Source organism: Myotis myotis, unplaced genomic scaffold (genome assembly GCF_014108235.1).
Source record: "Myotis myotis isolate mMyoMyo1 unplaced genomic scaffold, mMyoMyo1.p scaffold_m19_p_10, whole genome shotgun sequence".
Lineage (NCBI taxonomy): Eukaryota > Metazoa > Chordata > Mammalia > Chiroptera > Vespertilionidae > Myotis > Myotis myotis.
Genome location: NW_023416314.1, coordinates 11,559,812 through 11,578,203, shown reverse-complemented (window position 1 = coordinate 11,578,203; position 18,392 = coordinate 11,559,812). Strand labels below are relative to the sequence as shown.

At 41.8% G+C, this 18,392-nt stretch overlaps 1 protein-coding gene across 5 annotated transcripts in view; it reads right to left on the bottom strand.

Annotated features, from left to right (window-relative positions):
- Positions 1-16,270, bottom strand: part of ELMOD1 (ELMO domain containing 1) — a 69,992-nt gene extending 53,722 nt beyond the window's left edge. For 3 of the 5 annotated variants that reach the window (XM_036324474.1, XM_036324469.1, XM_036324476.1), the window contains exon 1: positions 15,996-16,270. The gene's annotated coding sequence lies outside the window, so the exon portion shown is untranslated. The remainder of the gene's footprint in view (positions 1-15,995) is intronic. The other 2 variants (XM_036324470.1, XM_036324475.1) reach the window with 2 other exon arrangements.
- Positions 16,271-18,392: the final 2,122 nt, after the last annotated feature.

Sequence of the window (18,392 nt, the reverse complement as noted above, 5' to 3'; positions counted from 1 at the left end):
CACTTTAAGTACTTTCTAAGGGCAATTGAGAAAATTTCCTGATGATAATAAGCTCCAAATAAATTATCTTAACCTATGTGGAAATTTCAGTTTGCCTTTTGAAAGGTCTCTCGGTGTGCAGTGTGCCCTGCTGGAGTCTAATGAAATCGTGATGGTGACATCCCTCAGTCAGGCAGGAAGAAATCGGGGACTGTTGAAGAAACAGATACATGCTTCTCTTTTTTTCAGCTGTGGCTATATTAGGTGGAGAAGGTAAAATGTAGGAGAAAGGCAATTATTCTGGTAAACACCAAAACTCACAGATAACTGAAGCCAAGGTGATTTAAGATGAGATTAATTCAGCTTACAGCTCCCATTAACTCTCTATTATGCTCTGCATGTATGCATGCCTGCAGATGGTTTTCAAGAAATTAGAGAAAGTTCTCTAAAACAAGCCTGACCTCTCACCAGGATGCACGTCTCTGTGGGAACACCAGGCAAGGGCACAGGCGGCTTGTGGATAAGGAGTAGCTAGTAACCACCTGCCAGGGGCTGAGCACTGGCTGTGCTGGCCCACAAATTAACACCAGGAGGTCACCTTCTCAAATCAGCTGGGCCAAGTATCAGATTCAAAATAGGCATATCAGTAAATCTGAATGAGCAAATTCAGATAACGGTTAACTATGCATTTGCTTCATATTTTGTCAGGTCCTAGGGACCACAGTGTCAGTGCAAGGGAAACCTAGACAGATTTGGGACTCAGTCTTCGAAGGACGTAATACAATCAAACTCACCACATGAGATGACAAGTGAACAGGAATGAATGGGAGGGGAGAGAAGAAAAGGAATGAAAAAATTTTAAGACTTTTTATGAACATTTGAAGCATGTATAAAATGTTATGTTTGACTTTATACAGCAGTGATTTTCAACCAGTGTGCCGCAAGAATTTTTAAAACATGCAATACTTAGTCAGGGGCACTGACCTCTTTCATCTTAGGTTGTCAAATAAAAAAATGACAACAACACAACAATAGGCACCCAGTGTGAATGAATAAAAATTACACCTATTTTTTTTTTTTTTGTTGGTGTGGTGCAGAATTTTTAGTAACAGTTTAGGCATGCCTTAAGATGAAACAGGTTGAAAATTGCTGTCATACGAGTATGCACATGAGGGGAGAGAACAAACAATATGTAAATTTACCATTCCAGAGAAATGAAAAATCTTTCAAAATTATGCATTCACATTTCACACATGCTATCCAGCATGTCATAGTAGAAGTATAATGCTCATGTATAGCAATCTCCCTGAGGCCACATTCTAGAACTTTCCTTTCTTCCTTCTCTGGTGATTAGTTTGAACAATGCTCTGTTGATAGTCACTATAATGACAACTAAAGAGATCCACCCCCAAACCCCCTTCTTCAGGAATAAAACATTCATCCAGGGTTTATTTTTGTGATTTATAGCGATGGAGGTCCATGCCAGCCACAGAATTCAGGGCTGCCTGCAAATCTATTTATGATGTGCTTTAAAGGTCCATGGTTTTCTGCCTTCACTGTGTTTGCTTGCATATGTGTACTATTTTCATGGAGGGAGCCAAGGTGGGGAGAATAAGACTGTTGAAATTTGCCTTTATAAAAGAATAAGGAAATTTCAAAATCTAAATATTAATACATTTCCAAAAAAAATCCTCAACCTAGATTTTGTACATTCTCAATGATGATATTTAGTTTAAAAGAATGGTAAACTTACATTTGCATAAACATTAAATGGATATGGTTTTACCAATCTAAACTGACACTTTCTGCAAAATTTTCACTTTCATGGAGTCAGAACACAGTGAGGTCATCTATCTAAACACATTTTCCAGGAATGTCCAAGAAAATTGGTGCATTTCCAGGGGCCTGGACGCAAACAGGAGACCCTGTTCCTAAGGTAACTGCTACCCTGACCTTACAGATGAGATTATAGCATTCACTTATGAGAAGTAGACCTTTTAGGTTGGGCTTCTGCAACAACTCATGCCAAACAAATAAAAATATTTTTAACCTGAGTGAATATTATTTTATTCTTTCCAACGGTATTTCATCAGTGCCATCAATGCTAAAAGGCACCATTTATGTCATGTGCCCTTAAATTAGAATAAAATGCTAATTAAACTATAATGCATCCTGTTTCAGGGATGTAAAAAAAGGATCTTAGAATCAGTGAAATGTAGTAAGAATGAAGCCGACTTATTTCCAAATTCTAGGCTATGCTATTTCTGCAGAAGAACCCAGTGGTTGCTGACAAAGAGATTCTTTTTCTGACTCAACATTCAAGTTAAGCCAAGTTAATCAAGTAATTCCATGATATGTTAAAGGTTGATTTCATATGATCAATTCATGTTCTTCTTAGCCATACTGGAGAACCTCCCAACTGCTTACTGCATAGTCTCTGGACTCTGGTTCCCTTCCCTTGTCACAATGTCTCCGTTACACACAAAACATACACAATTCACACACTTGCACATTCTCACACAGCACAGGGCTCAGGACAACTTCCTTATACTACAAAGACAGCTCTAACCATAAACATCTTGGGCGTGGTAAGTGCTCCTTATCTACACAAGAGTGCATATGAAAATGCTTGGTTGAAGGCAGAACATGGTCTAGGCCAGTGACGCGTGTCAGGTGACACACGAACTCATTTTTTTGGTAGATTTTTCTTTGTTAAATGGCATTTAAATATATAAAATATCAAAAATATAAATCTTTGTTTTACTATGGTTGCAAATATCAAAAAATTTCTATATGTGACACGGCACCAGAGTTAAGTTAGGGTTTTTCAAAATGCTGACACGCCGAGCTCAAAAGGTTCGCCATCACTGGTCTAGGCCAAGCTGCATTTTCCTGTTATTTGATGTGATGTGCTTCTGGAAAGGACCATTTTTGGCTTCCACGATCTCCTGTTCTCCTGGTTTTCCATCTATCTGCCCCTCTTCCCCTGCCTGCCTTTTAAGTGTAGTTGTGTCGCAACGTTCCACTGTCGATCCTTTTCTTTCTCTACACCTCTCCTAAGTGAATTTCTCTCTTGGGTCACTCTAGCTCAACCTTTTCTAACAAATGACTTGTCCACGGTCAGACACCCAGTTGGTAGGAAAAGACCTCGGCTAGTCAATAAACATGTACTGTGCACTTACTACGTTCAGTACTTTCTAGGCACTGCAGACGCACAACAAGTAAGACATAGTCTTTGCTCTCAAGGAGTGGGGAATCTTGCAGATCTAATACATGGAATCTAGTGCCATTCTGAAGCCAGTGTCGATGATCTGAGCCGTCTCAAATGAAAACACATTTCAGCCATGCCACACGGAAGCATACTGTAAGGCAAGGGTTCCTATCTAACATGTCACAGATTTATGGACTCTTCACAGATATGTTACAACATTTTGATTACCGATTGTATGAAACTCTTTCTCTATTTTTACAACTGGGGATACATATTATTTATAGTAGTATGTGTCAGGTGAAGTAGTTTGCTCAAAAGATCATACAATTAGGTTATACAAAAAACCCTCCTAGAACTAAAGAACACGAGTCTCCAGATCTAAAGGGCCCACAGATAACCAGCTCCTTGAATAACTAAAGATCCTCATCAAAGCATGTCATGATGAAATTTTACAACAAAAGTTTCCAGAGCTGGAAAGGAAACAAACAGGTTACATTCAGAAAGCTAAGAATCAGAAGCATCCAATGTGTCCATAGGAACATGGAAGCAAGAATAAAAACTCTAAGAAAAAAAAATCTTTCTAATTTAGATTTCTTTACCCAGCCAAAATATTAAGTACTAGAGGCCCAGTGCATGACATTCATGCATTTGGGGGGGGCAGTCCCCTCAGCCCAGCCTGTGCCCTTTAACAGTCTAGAAGCCCTCGGGGGATGTCCCACTGTCATGGAGGTGGGAGAGGCTTCCGCCAGCCATCAGCCTGGCTTGTGGCTGAGCGGTGCTCCCCCTGTGGGAGCACACTGACTACAAGGGAGCAGCTCCTGCATTGAGCATCTGCCCCTTGGTGGTCAGTGTGTGTCATAGTGACCAGTCATTCCACTGTTTGGTCGATTTGCATATTACCCTTTTATTATATAGGATAAGGGAGAACAAAGAAAATTTCAACATACAAAACCTCCCATATACCTTCCAAGCATACCTTTCCAGGTGTTTCTGAAGGAAGCATTTCACCAAAATGATGGGTAGAAAGTAAGAAAGACATTTGGCCCAGGAATCAGAAGATTCCATGTTGGAGAAAGGTGAAAGGGATTCTCAGAATGATGGTGAATGAGGCTTAAAAAAAAATGTCTCCATAAAAAAACAACAACAACTGGTTCTGATAGATTATTTGTTATATATGAATGTATGGAGAAGATATTTAAGGTTCTACTTATTTGGGAATAGTTTGTAATATAGATGATAGAAAAATAAGCAAATAAACACAGGTCAATGACTAATTATTGGGAAGGAAAAAGTTGTACAAAAATAAAATATTGATCTGTTAACAAAATTTATATTGTCAGATTAAACATCAAATATTTATTTAACCAAATATAGTCATATTGGGAGAATTAAGAAAAGAGAAGTATATGTGTATAAGAGAGAGAGAATAAGTATGAAAGTTAAATTTTCCCTTCCATAGTAGCAAAATCAATGGATCTGATACTTAAAAGTATTGAGAAAAAGCAGTATAAGCAGAATATTTAGAAGGCAGGTAGGACACACCAGAAGAAGCAGGTAAAAGAACTAAAGTGCATGTTTCTTAGAAACAAATCTGGAATGGAAATGGATAAGAGCAAGTGGACTGCTATTTTTCATTATAATATTTTTAAATGGTATGCTGTCTTAAACAATGTGTAAGTATAACTTTGCTAAAAACAAAAACTTAAAGTTCAAAAAGATGACACAGACAGGGTGGTACTTCCTGCCGCCTGAGGTCCAGTGCCCTTAAACACTGTGAACGCACATTTAAAAACTAAAAAGGAACAGAAAGAGACACTGAGGCGCAAAGAACCAGAGAATCATGCCTGCAATAAGCGAATGGGTTCAAAGAGCCCACACTACTTCGAGAACAGTGAGGAACCAGGCCATGCACTGCAGGTTGTGTGGGAATTTGACGTAGATGAAGATGCACTGGAAATCTCATTAATAGGAATGTGGAACAGTTTGAGTTAACAAATGTTGACATGGTTCAATGTGATGTGTGCTCATTATCTAACAATGTCCAAATCATTTGATATAGTAATTATGAATCCTCCCTTTATGAACAAAAGTAATAAAGGGATAGATACGGCTTTTCTAAAGATTGCTTTGGAAATAGCAAGGACAGCACTGTATTCTTTATGCAAATCCTCAACTAGAGAACATATTCTAAAGAAAGCTGTAGAATGGAACATCAAGAGCTGCAATATGACTTACCATCATCATATAAATTTCTTTAAAAAAAAATCAGTGGCCTGGCTGGTTTTACTCGGTGGTTGGGCATTGACCCATAAACCAGTATAATGGATCCCAATATTCAAAATTATCAACTCATAACCAGTGCTGTTTGATTTCTAATCCGATATTCTATCCAACCCAGTTCGATTCCTGGTCAGGGTTCGATTCCTGGTCAGGGCACATGCCTGGGTTGCAGGCTCAATCTCCAGTGGGGGTGTGTGGAAGAGGTAGCCAATCACTGATTCTCTCTCATCATGGATGTTTCTATCTCTCTCTCCCTCTCCCTTTCTCTCTGAGATCAATTAAATATATATATATATATATATATATATATATCCACAAATTTTTCATTTACTTAGGTCTTTGGAGGTTTTTAAAAAGAAAAGCAATTTATGTCCACTTTGGTGTCCACTGATTTAAAAAATATATATATTTTGATTGATTTCAGAGAGAGGAAGGGAGAAGGAGAGAGAGAGAAAAAAACACATCCATGATGAGAGAGAATCAATGATCGGCTACCTCTTACACACACACCTACTGGGGATCAAGCCTGCAACCCGGCCACATGCCCTTGACTGGAATCATCCTAGGACCCTTCAGTCCACAGGCCGATACTCTATCCACTGAGCCAAACCAGCTAGGGCCAAAATTTGCTTATTAAAAAAGTGCCACAAATTATAGATATATTTTTTAGGAATGTAATAATGATATTGTGATTATGTGTCTTTGAAATGTCATTATATTTTAGAGATACACACTGAAGTATTTACAAATGATAGGATATGTGTCTAGGATTTGCTCCAAAATAAACTGGGTTGGATAGAATATCGGATTAGAAATCAAACAGCACTGGTTATGAGTTGATAATTTTGAATATTGGGATCCATTATACTAATTCTATCTACTTTTGTATATATTTGAAATATTTCAAATAAAAAAGTTACCAAGCCCTAACAAGTTTGGCTCAGTGGATAGAGCGTTGGCCTTCGGACTGAAAGGTCCCAGGTTCAATTCCGGGAAAGGGCATGTACCTTGGTTGCGGGCACATCCCCAGTAGGAGGTGTGCAGGAGGCAGCTAATCAATGTTTCTCTCTCATCGATGTTTCTAACTATCTATCCTTCTCCCTTCCTCTCTGTAAAAAATCAACAAAAATATATTTTAAAAAAATAAAAATAAAATAAAATTAAAAAGTTACCAAAAAAATTGTGCCATCCACAAATTTGATAATCACAGTAAGCATAATAGGCATTTTTATAGACAACCAAGGCCATGATGATCAGCATTTGAATTTGTTCATAAAAGAAGTCAGAGGTAAATCTACTGCTGTTCAACAGCTTTGTTAACAACAACAATGAACAGGTATTTGGCATTTAATCCACACTATTTCCATGATTGCCTTAGTTCTCTTGGGGTCTTTTTAAAGTCTCTACTCTAGAGCCTCCAGTATAATATTAGGCACTGTCATTTTTTAGTAATTACTTGCCAAGATTTGTTTCTAATTTGTAAAAAAAAAATGTAATGGTGTCTATCAGTGAAATCTTAGATTTGGTGAAAGATGTTAGATAGGTTGAGGAGAAAAGGGTGTTAATTAAAACATGACACACTCTAACAGTGTGTTCTAATTTCATAAATGTTAAAGTGAAAAAAACTTGTCTCTTGAAATTGATGAAAGACAGCATATTCTCCAAAAGTATCCTTTCTTATTCCAACCCTTCACCCCTACACTAAATCAATCATTAGAATCAGGAAATCCACATATGGATATTTGCCTACATCTGTTTGCAAGTGGTGTTCCCACCTCCTCCTCCTCATTCCCATAACCCCTAATTTGAAAATACCAGCTCTGTGTGCCTGTCCTGTCCAGTGCCAAGCAGAGTGACTTGTTCCAGAAACACTCAGAGGATGGATAAACATGTCCTTTTGTGCCTTTCTAAGTGCTTTGTTCTCAATGGTTCCTAGTGACTAACATGCCAATGGGAGCATGGGTTTCCACCCTGTACCACTCAGGGTTTATTACTGAAAAACCAAAACCAAAACAACCCCCCCCCTCCCTCCCCCAGAAACTAGCTCTGCCTATTTAAGCAGAAACAAACTTTGTTCTAAAGGCTATCCACAGAATCTCCAGGAGGGCTGGTAAACTGGGTTTCGAGCTTATGTAGCCCCAATATAACTCCTGGAATGACACAGAGCTGATCCAGTATAGGCACCGCTCCTGCTGTCACCAGGTCCAGGCTCTGGAGCTGGACCAGCACTGGTCAAAGGGGCGTTGCTGACTGGAATCTCTGGGGCAGAGTCTGGGGCCTGGGCCCATGCCTATGATACAGGATGTCTGGGAATGAAAGCACCTGGCAATTTTATAGTGGGGTGTGGGCTCTGCCTCATAATGTGGAAGACCCTCCAACATGGGCAAGGGGTTCAGATGGCAGTGCTCAAAAGGAATGCCAGGTGTCCACTTAATACTATAAACGAATACGTTTGAAAGCCAAAGTGCAGAGAAACAGAGTACACAGAGTGTGCACAGAGTGAACACTTTTGCCTTTCATCTTTGTCTAATTTGATTAGGTGTACTATGCAATTTTATCTTAGAACCTGGACACAGGCCTATTTTATGGCTATTCAAAACACTTATAGTTTTGAACTAAGAATTTCAAGCATAATCTCAGGTAGTTAAAGAACATAAGCCAGTTAGAGAAAGACAAGTATCATGTGATCTCACTTATATGTGGAATCCAATGAACAAAATAAACTGATGGACAAAATAGACCCAGAGACATTGAAGCATGGAACAGACTGACATATTTCAGAGGTAAGTGGGGATGGGGTGGGGAGGATGGGCAGGAAGAGATTAACCAAAGAATTTATATGCAAACTAGAGGCCCAATGCATGAAATTCATGCAAGAGTAGGCCTTCCTTCCCCCGGCTGCTGCCACTAGCTTTTCTCTGGCACCCGGGACCCGGGCTTCCCTTGCAGCCCCGGGTTCATCCAGAAGGTCATCCGGAAGGATGTCTGGTCTAATTAGTATATTATGTTTTTATTATTATAGATATACATAACCCATGGACACAGACAATAGTGCAGTAAAGGACTGGGGAGGGCCGGGAGTGGGGTAGAGAGTCAATGGGGGAAAAAGGGGACAACTGTAATACTTTCAACAATAAAGGTAAATTTAAAAAAAAGTAATACCTGGAAGTAAGATATTTAATTCAACCCAGGGGTGGTCACAGAGTAGATGAAGTTATTTTATTAATTAATTAATTATTATTATTATTATTTTAATCCTCACCCGAGGATATTTTTCCATTGATTTTTAGAGAGAGTGGGAGAGTGAGGGAAAGACAGAGAGAAATATCGATGAGAGAAACACACTGATTGGTTGCTTCCTGACCAGGGCCTGGACCAGGGAGGAGCCTGCAACTGAGGTACATGTCCTTGACCGGAATCGAACCCGGGACACTGTGGTCCACAGGCTGCTGCTCTATCCACTGAGCCAAACTGTCTAGGGCCAGATGCATTTATTTTAATTAATGACTGATTAATTTTCTAGGGAGTAGGTATTAAGTAGAAAAAAAGGATATTTATTATAAATAAAAGAAAGAATGTAAAATAGTTATTTGTTACATAAATGTTACTAAGGTGAATTGCACATTGGCAGATTGGTATATACTAGTAAGTGCCCGGAAGCTCAATTGAAACTGCATAATCAGATTTAGGAGGCTTTTCTTCTTAAAGTCCTCACCAGAAGACATTTTCCCCATTGATTTTTAGAGAGAATGGAAGGGAGGAAGAGGAAAAGGGAAAGAGGAAGAGGAGGAGAAGGAGAGAGGAAGAGAGAGAAAAAGATGAGTGAGATACATTGATTGGTTGTCTCCTGGGGCCAGCAATTGAACCTGCAACTCAGGTACGTGCCTTTGATCAGGAATTGAACCCGCCACCCTTCAGTGTGCGGGACAATGCTCTAACCACTGAGAAACACTGGCTAGAGCTAGGAGGTATTTTTAAACTCATGTGCACCAAATTCCTGCCCAATAACAGTATTCCTTCTTATTAATTCTTGATAGGTGGTCCAAAACGCACCACCGTCGGTGCAGTGTGTTATGTGGTTTGTTTCTGAGCTTTTTGATATGGACTCTATTCATCTATGAATCCAACCTAAGCTAATATTGATTTCTTCTGTACAGTTGGTTAGTACTCAAGCAAACTAAAATCATTATTTACAGCCTAAACTGTTGTTACGCTAGGCTGCCACTCCCTGTCATTGGGCAACTGATTTTAGACTCTAAACGAAGTCAACATCTATTCTTTCTTAAATATAATCTTAGTTTTGGCCTTTGCTTTGGGCTAAGGGATATCAAGTTTAATCCTGACTGTCATCCAAATTCACTACTGCTTTGAGCTTTGAATTATCAATAAACCTGATATATGTATGATCTAAGTGTATCTGTGTTGTCAATAAAATTGTAGACATGTTAGGGTGGAGGGAAGAGCTATAAAGCAGGCCAGCATAAACCACCTTCTATGTTGGCTCCCACACCTTTGAACATTCTGTGGGTACAGCTGATCAATCCAGGTATTACAGCATGTGTCAGACCTCCTTTTTGCAACTTACTCAGGAGCCAACTTGATAGATGTGTCCCCAGGATTGTGCAGATGTAAAAATTTGATGAGTCTGACTCTATTTTAAATACCCTAGGGCATTACACTTTAATGGAGAAATTTTTGTTACAATACAGAACTCTTCAGTAAAGTAAATACCATAACTCAATTCTTCTATTTTGTAAGTCTTGACTTTCATATACTGGTTTCACATATTGGGCTACAAACACAATATACATGAGACATAATATGAAAATAAAAATTCTATGCTAGGTATTTTAATATAGGCTTTTAAAATTATGACTAATGATGTACATAATATATATTTTAATTAAACAGCTTTGATTAAACTTGATATCCCTTTAATCATACATCTTCTTAAATTCATTTGAATAAAATGTATGATTAAACTTTTTGATTAAAAACATTTGCTTTGCCCTAACTGGTTTGGCTCAGTGGATAGAGCATCGGCCTGCGGACTGAAGGGTCCCAGGTTTGATTCTGGTCAAGGGCATGTACCTTGGTTGCGGGCACATCCCCAGGAGGGGGTGTGCAGGAGGCAGCTGATTGATGTTTCTCTCTCATCGATGTTTCAAACTCTCTATCCTTCTCCCTTCTTCTCTGTAAAAAATCAATAAAATATATTTTTTTTTAATCAAAAACATTTGCTTTAAATTTCTTTCTAATTTAAATGGATTCTAAGACCAAGGAAAATCTGAAATGAAAATCTAAATGTTCTATTGGAATATAGAATCTTCAGGAAATCTGAGTTCCAAATTCTGTAGGGTAGAACATTCTTATTCTACTGCTAAAGGGGAAAGGAAGAAATGTACTTGCACATAAATACATTCCAAAGATTGTTTCACACTTAAAATGTTCATCACGCCGCCCTGACCAGTTTGGCTCAGTGGATAGAGCATCGGCCTGTGGACTGATGGGTCCCCAGTTCGGTTCAGTCAAGGGCATGTACCTTGGTTGCGAGCACATCCCCAGTTGGGGGTGTGCAGGAGGCAGCTGATCGATGTTTCTAACTCTCTATTCTTCTCCCTTTCTCTCTGTAAAAAAATCAATAAAGTATATTTAAAAAATATTCATCATGCCAATTTGGAGATATAAAAATTAGGGAACAGAGTTTATGATGTCATTGATGATATTTGCTAAACCAAAAAACAGCTGTGTGAGAAATAAATTATTGGTCTCACCATGAATGATGGCTTCAAAGCATATGGCAGCTTTTAACCATGTACTTGTACAAGGGAAAGAGGAAGGAGAGTTACAGCAGCTGAAATAAGCTCTTATACCAACATTTTAATTATCCAAGTCCTAATCCCAATGATTAAAATGGAAACAATATTTAAAAGCTATGTAAAGACCTTTGAATCTGCAGGCATTAGCTTGCTTAAGACTGATTTTTAAAAGCGTTACTGAGCTCTCCTTAGCATTTACAACAATCATCTGGCTTTGTACTAAAAAGGCAAAAAAAAAAAAAAAAAAAGCAAATATAGCAACTTGTGAATTATTTCTATGGCATCTGAAACATCACGGAGAGTACACAGACAACATATAAATTGGCTAATTACATTGAGAATGAAGTTATTTACCCCTCAGAACAGTAGTACCAATTAATGATTATTTTATAGACATAGAGGATTGGAGTTGGCACAATATTCTTTTCTCAAATGTGCATATCTTCCATTTTTATAACACAGAAACTGAGGTTTAATAAAACTTGCTCATGGCTAGCATAAGTGAGCTAAAGAGTTAAGAGCTCCTGGGATGGGAGAACATACTGTGTTTAGATTCTTTAAATTCAGAGTATTTACTGAGGACTTAGAATGTGAATTGAGCACACAATTTAAGTTAAAGCTCTCTCTGGGTGATAGTCCATAAGCTGTTGCTAAAGATCACTGCAGTAAGCCTTTCTTTAATAAGTCATATCCAGGTGAAATCTCACTGAAAATAAAACCTACAGTGCAACTGTCTTGAACTTTTAGTAACTTCAGCATGTTAATACATTTTTTTCTCTCATATACTACCAGAATGATATATACTACCAGAATTATAAGGCAGAAGAACATGTTTGGCAGACACTATAAAGACAGTATAACTACCTGAAATAGAACTGTTTTCTTCTCTATTTTGAAGGATGATAATTTGATAAGAGAGACCCTAATTAACTACTTCATTATACATTTTAGCAGAATAGTTTTCATGGTTTTAAGCACTTTTTGTAAAATATGAAGCAGAAATTTAACTGTACATATTGACACCCAACTGTATGAGGTTTTTCTGAAGATGATCCCTAAGATAACGAGGTTTGTGGACAGAAGCGCAGTCTAGAATGGCATTCTGTTTCATCTGTTTGAGATTGGCACACTGGAATCTTCAAGAAACGAGGAACTGTTCTCTACACGGACTGCACTGGTTTGATCTTCAATGCCCCTGGAAACTTCCTCTGCTGGCCAGCAGTGAAAGGATCTGCTGGGTCTTCAAAGACACAAATGTAAGTGGTGTGCAATTTTTGGGAATTAATTGCATTTGGAGCATTCTGAGTAAGTACTCTGTGGTCTTACAAGCATCTGGTCATTTTCACATGGTGCTGTTTCTGTAAAATCCACATTCTTTCCATCTGCAGAATCTGCTTTCTTAAGGATAGCTGGGCCAAATCAGAAGGTGATTGCAATTTAACATCTTTTTCTACTTGAAGAAATAGGTTTGTTAGAACCAAAACATCTGCTTATCTTATTTCAGAAATTTGTGCCAGAAGCCACTGTATATTGATCAGCACCTCAAATATTACACTTAACCATCTACTTTTATGTAAAAATAGTAAGACTTTTAAATACTGTGTTCCAGTATTGTTTGACCTTTTACCTGAGGAAACCAGGATGGCAGCAGAATCATAAAGGAAAACCTTGGGTATTAGTCCAAGGGCAGAACAGCTACTTTTTAAAATTCAATGCGATGCATTCACTCAAGTACCATTTACCAATCCTTGCACTTGTCCCTTTTCAGCTCCCTCTTTCATGCCCACCAGCAACTATTTAAAGCCTTTCTTTAGAACCCCTTTCTCACTTCTCTCATTCTCTGTCCTCTGACTGAGGCCATCTGGTAAAATCCTTTAACTTCCAGTTCCACTCCATGAAGTATAAATCCCTGGGTTTTCCCCTCCTTCCTTCCCAGGATAAGACCTCACTTTCTTCTTCAAGGCCAAACCTTTCAAAGGCTGCCCAGCAGAATTCAGTGTCCCTCCCAAGCTCCTGAGGACCCCACAGACAGTTGGCATAGCAAGTCTCACATCTTATAATGCAAACCCTCTCCCTTTCCTACTTACTCATCTTTGTATCTTTGGCACCTCCCACTAAGCCTAGCGAGCAAAGATATTCAAGAAATACGTTACACTGAAACTACTTACTTTTAAGCATGAGCTATTTTCAATAGCTTGAACCAGAATTGAGCTTGTCCCAGATTACAAACCAGCATATGGTTTCTGCTCCACTTTATTTTTTAACCCTTAAGTGACCCCAAAAAGAGGAATAAGACATTTCTGGTGACTAGAGTTGCCAGGTAAAATACAGGCTATCCATTCAAAATTGAATTTTAGATAAACAACAAGTAATTTTTTTATTTTTTTAGTATAAGCAAGCCCTGAATAGTGCATGGGACATACTTATACTAAAAACAATTATTTAGTGTTTATCAGAAATAAAATTTAAATGGCAATCTGTATTTTTATTTGCTAAATTTCACAACTCTGCCAGTGGCTCTAAAAATTCTCAGAGGGCTCAAGGAATACTTCTTTAGAGCTCCTGGTAGTATACATCTAAACTCTGCACAACTGGCCAGATTTTTGTCTGTGAATGCAGCTTAGAATCTCTCTGAGCATCCCAGTCACATCTTTTAGAAAAAGCTGTTTATTATGTAAAATTTTCACTTATTTTGCTATTTCATAGAATCCCCTTCAATACCATCTATCAATAATTTTAGCAAAAAGAATACTGTAATGTTACTCAATATCTCTTGGAAAGCTGATATTTATAGAGTTATTACCCTGCCTCAGTTAAGTCCTGGTTTACATGTACTAATAATAAACCACTTTTGAAATCTTCATATTTTTAATTAAACCAGCAAAACACAATGAGGGAACTAAACAAGTCTTTCCTTCTGGAATTTCCTTTCTTCATTAAAAGAGCACAGGGAGGCATACAGTCCTTGCTAACAGGTTGGGGAGAAGCAGCCTGGCAGGCAGAGGTGGAGCCTGTGATGTAACCGCCATCGGTCTTTGTTGGCAAAGCCTTTCTGAATGTGAAGCATCTGTAAATCCAAGTGCTTCAGCGTTACTGGGTATGGGCAGGCAAGGGGAACAGTTGCCTCTTTTAAAATCGTGTACATTTCGGAGGCTTGAAATCTTGGTCAACAGAGGAATTCCTCACAGGTTGTTCACAGACATACCTGTCTCATTCATGGAGGAAAAAAGCTGGTTTCTTCCCATTTCAGAGTAAAAAACTGCTGTGCCTGCCGGTTGACTGATTAATGCTGATGGTGCAATAGAAGTTATAACCCCAAGTGGAAGGAAACACCCTACAGCTTGCTCCAGTCCTGAAAGTTCCCTATATTAACACATTCTTTCAGTGATCTTGACAGTGATTACAGAAAGGACATTCATTTCTCATTTCCACGAAAGAATTAAGAGGAAATAGATACCTCCCAATGCAGAGGGAGACAAGACTGTGCCTTCCTCAAATTTCAGCTAGACTAGTCTCAGAGATGACTTCTAGGGAGACAATGACTAAGTCCGCTCTAACTACCTGGTGTCCTAAGATGAGAACGAATCAAGCAAGACGCTTGTCCCAACACAAGCACACCTGCTTTCCACCATATTGGCAGCCCCGGGGAGGACGGTTGTCAAGCTCCCGCACACACGCACACACTGCAGAGATGCAGAACAATGCCTGGATGCCTGCCCAAAATTGGTCTCTCCAAACGACAGACTCAATTTATGTTTCCAACCCAAAGCTCGCTGGCGGGTAGGAGCGTCTTTGCCTAGTTGGTGTGGGAAAGGGATGGAACTGGCAAAGCTCAAAGCGCGGGGCTTCCACCTGTCTGTGAAGAGCAGAAAGGCTGACAAACATATTCATTAAACTTGATCTGAAGCTAGCGAGCCTGCGAGGTCTTTCCTGAAATATTCATGAGGCGTGTTACCGGACTCGCCACTTGGGGTTGAACAGAAACACTGAGTCCTAGCCGCCCGCACCCACACTTGGGGAAAAAGGCACTCACAGCAGCACACCCACCGCCACACTCCACTATCCCCCTTGAACAGCTCTCACGGCGGTCGCTCCCCATCACCCTGTTCCTCCCCCCCCCCCCCCCCCCCCCCCCGGCCCAGGAGAGAGAGGGGCTCGAATTAGGGAGGAGTTTCCAGCAGTTGGAGGAGGAACCGCGGTCGGCCCGGCACCCAGCTCCTCCCGGCCCGCAGCGCGGGCGACCCCAGCCCCGCAGCTCGCCGACCCGCAGCCCCGCCTCACAACGGGGGCCGCGGGGCAGGGGGCCCGAGGACCCGGCCAGGCCGCCCTTCGTCCTCGCTCCCCATTTTGGCCTGCGCCGGGCATGCCTCCTCCCGAGCCCTGGGCGTTCAGTTGCTAGGTGACCCGCTCCGGGCACCGAGACGCAAACCTCCTCGCGTGCCAACCTGCCGCTCCGCGGGTGTTAATTTTAGGGACCGGATGGGGCATCACCCTCCTAAGAGACACGAAGCCCCGGCTCGGAGAGAGCGTGCACTTGCATTCAAGTCCCCTCTCTGTCCGCAACCCTACATTTCTGCTGCGCCCCAGACGCAGCGCAGCTCGCGCGGTGCCTCGCGTCCTCGCCGCCACCTCTCCCCCGCCCCCCAAGGGCATTCGCCCCTGGCCCCCCGGCCCCTCCGGGGTCGGCCCCAGGCTCCGCGGCTCACCTGGCCGCGGCGGCAGCAGCGCGCTCAGCAGGTCGTGGCGCGCGGCAGTCGGCTCTCCATCGCCGCCTCCCCGGGCTCGGGCTGCGCGCTGCGCAGAGGCGGTGGACGCCGTCCGTCCCCGGCGCCGAGCTGGACTGGGGTGGCCGCGGCTGCCGCACAGGCTGCGGGTGCGGGAGGGCGGGGACGGGGCAGGAATCTGGGTCGCGCGGAGCGGAGCAAGCCGGGAGGCACCCGGGATGCTGGCGGCGAGGCGGCGACCACGGGCAGCCGCGGGAGGGCGCGCAGAGGTTCCGTGGGAGCGCGCCGCGGGCGGCGACTGAGCATGCCCAGTCCCCGAGCCGGGCGGGCGGGCGCGGCGCAGCAGCAGGGGTCGCGAGGCCCCGCGCCCGAGTCGGGTGGAGGCGGCGGGGGGGGGGGCGGGTGATGGGGGGGGTTAAATCTGCGGCCCGGGCTGCAGTGGGCAGGGAAGGGGTGGGGGAGGTAAGGGGTTGGTCGCCGAGGCCCAGGTTATTTGCTCCGGGGTCGATCCCGGAGGCGAGGCCAGGGGAACTGGCGATGGTGAACCTCAGACGTGTCAATGGGATTCCAGAAGAGTCCTGAAATGGGAGGGCAAGGTGTATTCCTCGCTCCCTCCCCAGAGACTTGTAGGAAAGTCAAAGTTTGTTTTTCGCTTAGTCCCAACCTCTGCAGACTCGCCGAGTGATGCCCCCAACCCAGATGCCCACCCGCCACCGGCTTCCCTGTGCCCGGGGCCTCCCCCGCAGGGTGCCCAGGAGCCCCCGCCTTGCTGGAGTCCCGAACCGGTCGGGTCAAGTTCTCAAAGAGCCAGCGCTTTAATTAGGTGTAATTGAGAGATCGTGTCAGTCTTCCCGGGTCACATATCTGCATTTCAACTAGGGCTTCAGAAACAATACCTTGACCCCGGGGTTAATTATAATGCATGAATTATAGACAGCGTGGCGTGGGCTATTTTGGAAACATTGTTTTACAGTGCGGTAGGCCTGGGCCAAAACTCATTTACTAACACACACACACACACACACACACACACACACACACACACACACACGGTGGGTGACTTGTGCCTTTCTCTGCTATTGTATTTTTTTTATTATTAATATTGATGAAGGACGTTTTCTCTATATCTACTAAAGGAGCTTCTGATGTTAGGGCAGCATAGGGTCAGGGAAAGAGGATGAGCTCAGAGGTCAGCCTTGATTTCAGGGTCATTTACCACCCCGTAGGCTACCTCGCTATTCTGCACCTGTTTCCTCTCCATCTGTCTTTCTGGGAGGTTGTAAGGATTGAGGCAATCTCTGCAAAGCACCTGTTACATAGCACATGTTCACGAAATAAAAGTCCCTGCAGGTGCCACCTCCACGATTCTGTTTTTATGAAAGATTGGGTTAGTGATAACCCATCCTTAAATGGTGAAAATTTACCGTGTTCCCTCCTCACATTAAACAACCTTAAATCCTTGATCTAATTTTTTTATCCTTGTTAAAAGCATTGGCCACTATGACCTTTTCTTTCAACTGACCAGTTTCTTCATACTTCCTTTCTCTTGGAAAAAGCTAGTCTAAGGCTATATATCGGTCCTCTTTGGAGGAAAAAGCTTTTCAGGAGGGATTCTCTATGGGCTGTTTTATCCATATGACAAAAGAATTTCACTTCATAGTCTTTTAAAAGCAATTTAACAGGTTGTACTCCCCTGTGGTCCTTGTTTCACAACTATTACATAAAGTAAGATATGCTTGTGTGGACTAATGCTGTCCACAGGGGTGGGGAACCTTTTTTCTGCTAAGGGCCATTTGGATATTTATAACATCATTCATGACCATACAAAATTATCAACTTAAAAATCAGCCTGCTATGTTTTCTCAAACATTTAATTCACCCCTAAAGTCTTGGCAGACCAGAGAAAATGATTTCTCAGGCCTTATATGGCCTGTGGGCTGGATATTCCCCACCCCTGTTTTAAAGTATCGATGCTCAAAAAACCAGCTTTTTACCATCTGCCAAACATGTCATGCTCGTCATAATACAATGCCTTTGTTCCAGCCGTGGGCAAACTACGGCCCGTTTGAAATGAATAAAACTATTAAAAAAAAAAAGACCTTTTATGTAATGATGTTTACTTTGAATTTATATTAGTTCACACAAACACTCCATCCATGCTTTTGTTCCGGCCCTCCAGTCCAGTTTAAGAACCCATTGTGGCCCTCGAGTCAAAAAGTTTGCCCACCCCTGTTAGACCCTTTCTGGAATACTCTTCTCTTTCTATTCTACCTCACGAAGTCCTACCCACTCTCCAAACTAAAATGCCACCTTCTTTCTGAAGGCCTCCCCAACCCTAAACTGAGTTAATGCTCTGCTGCCATAGCATGAGTGCACATG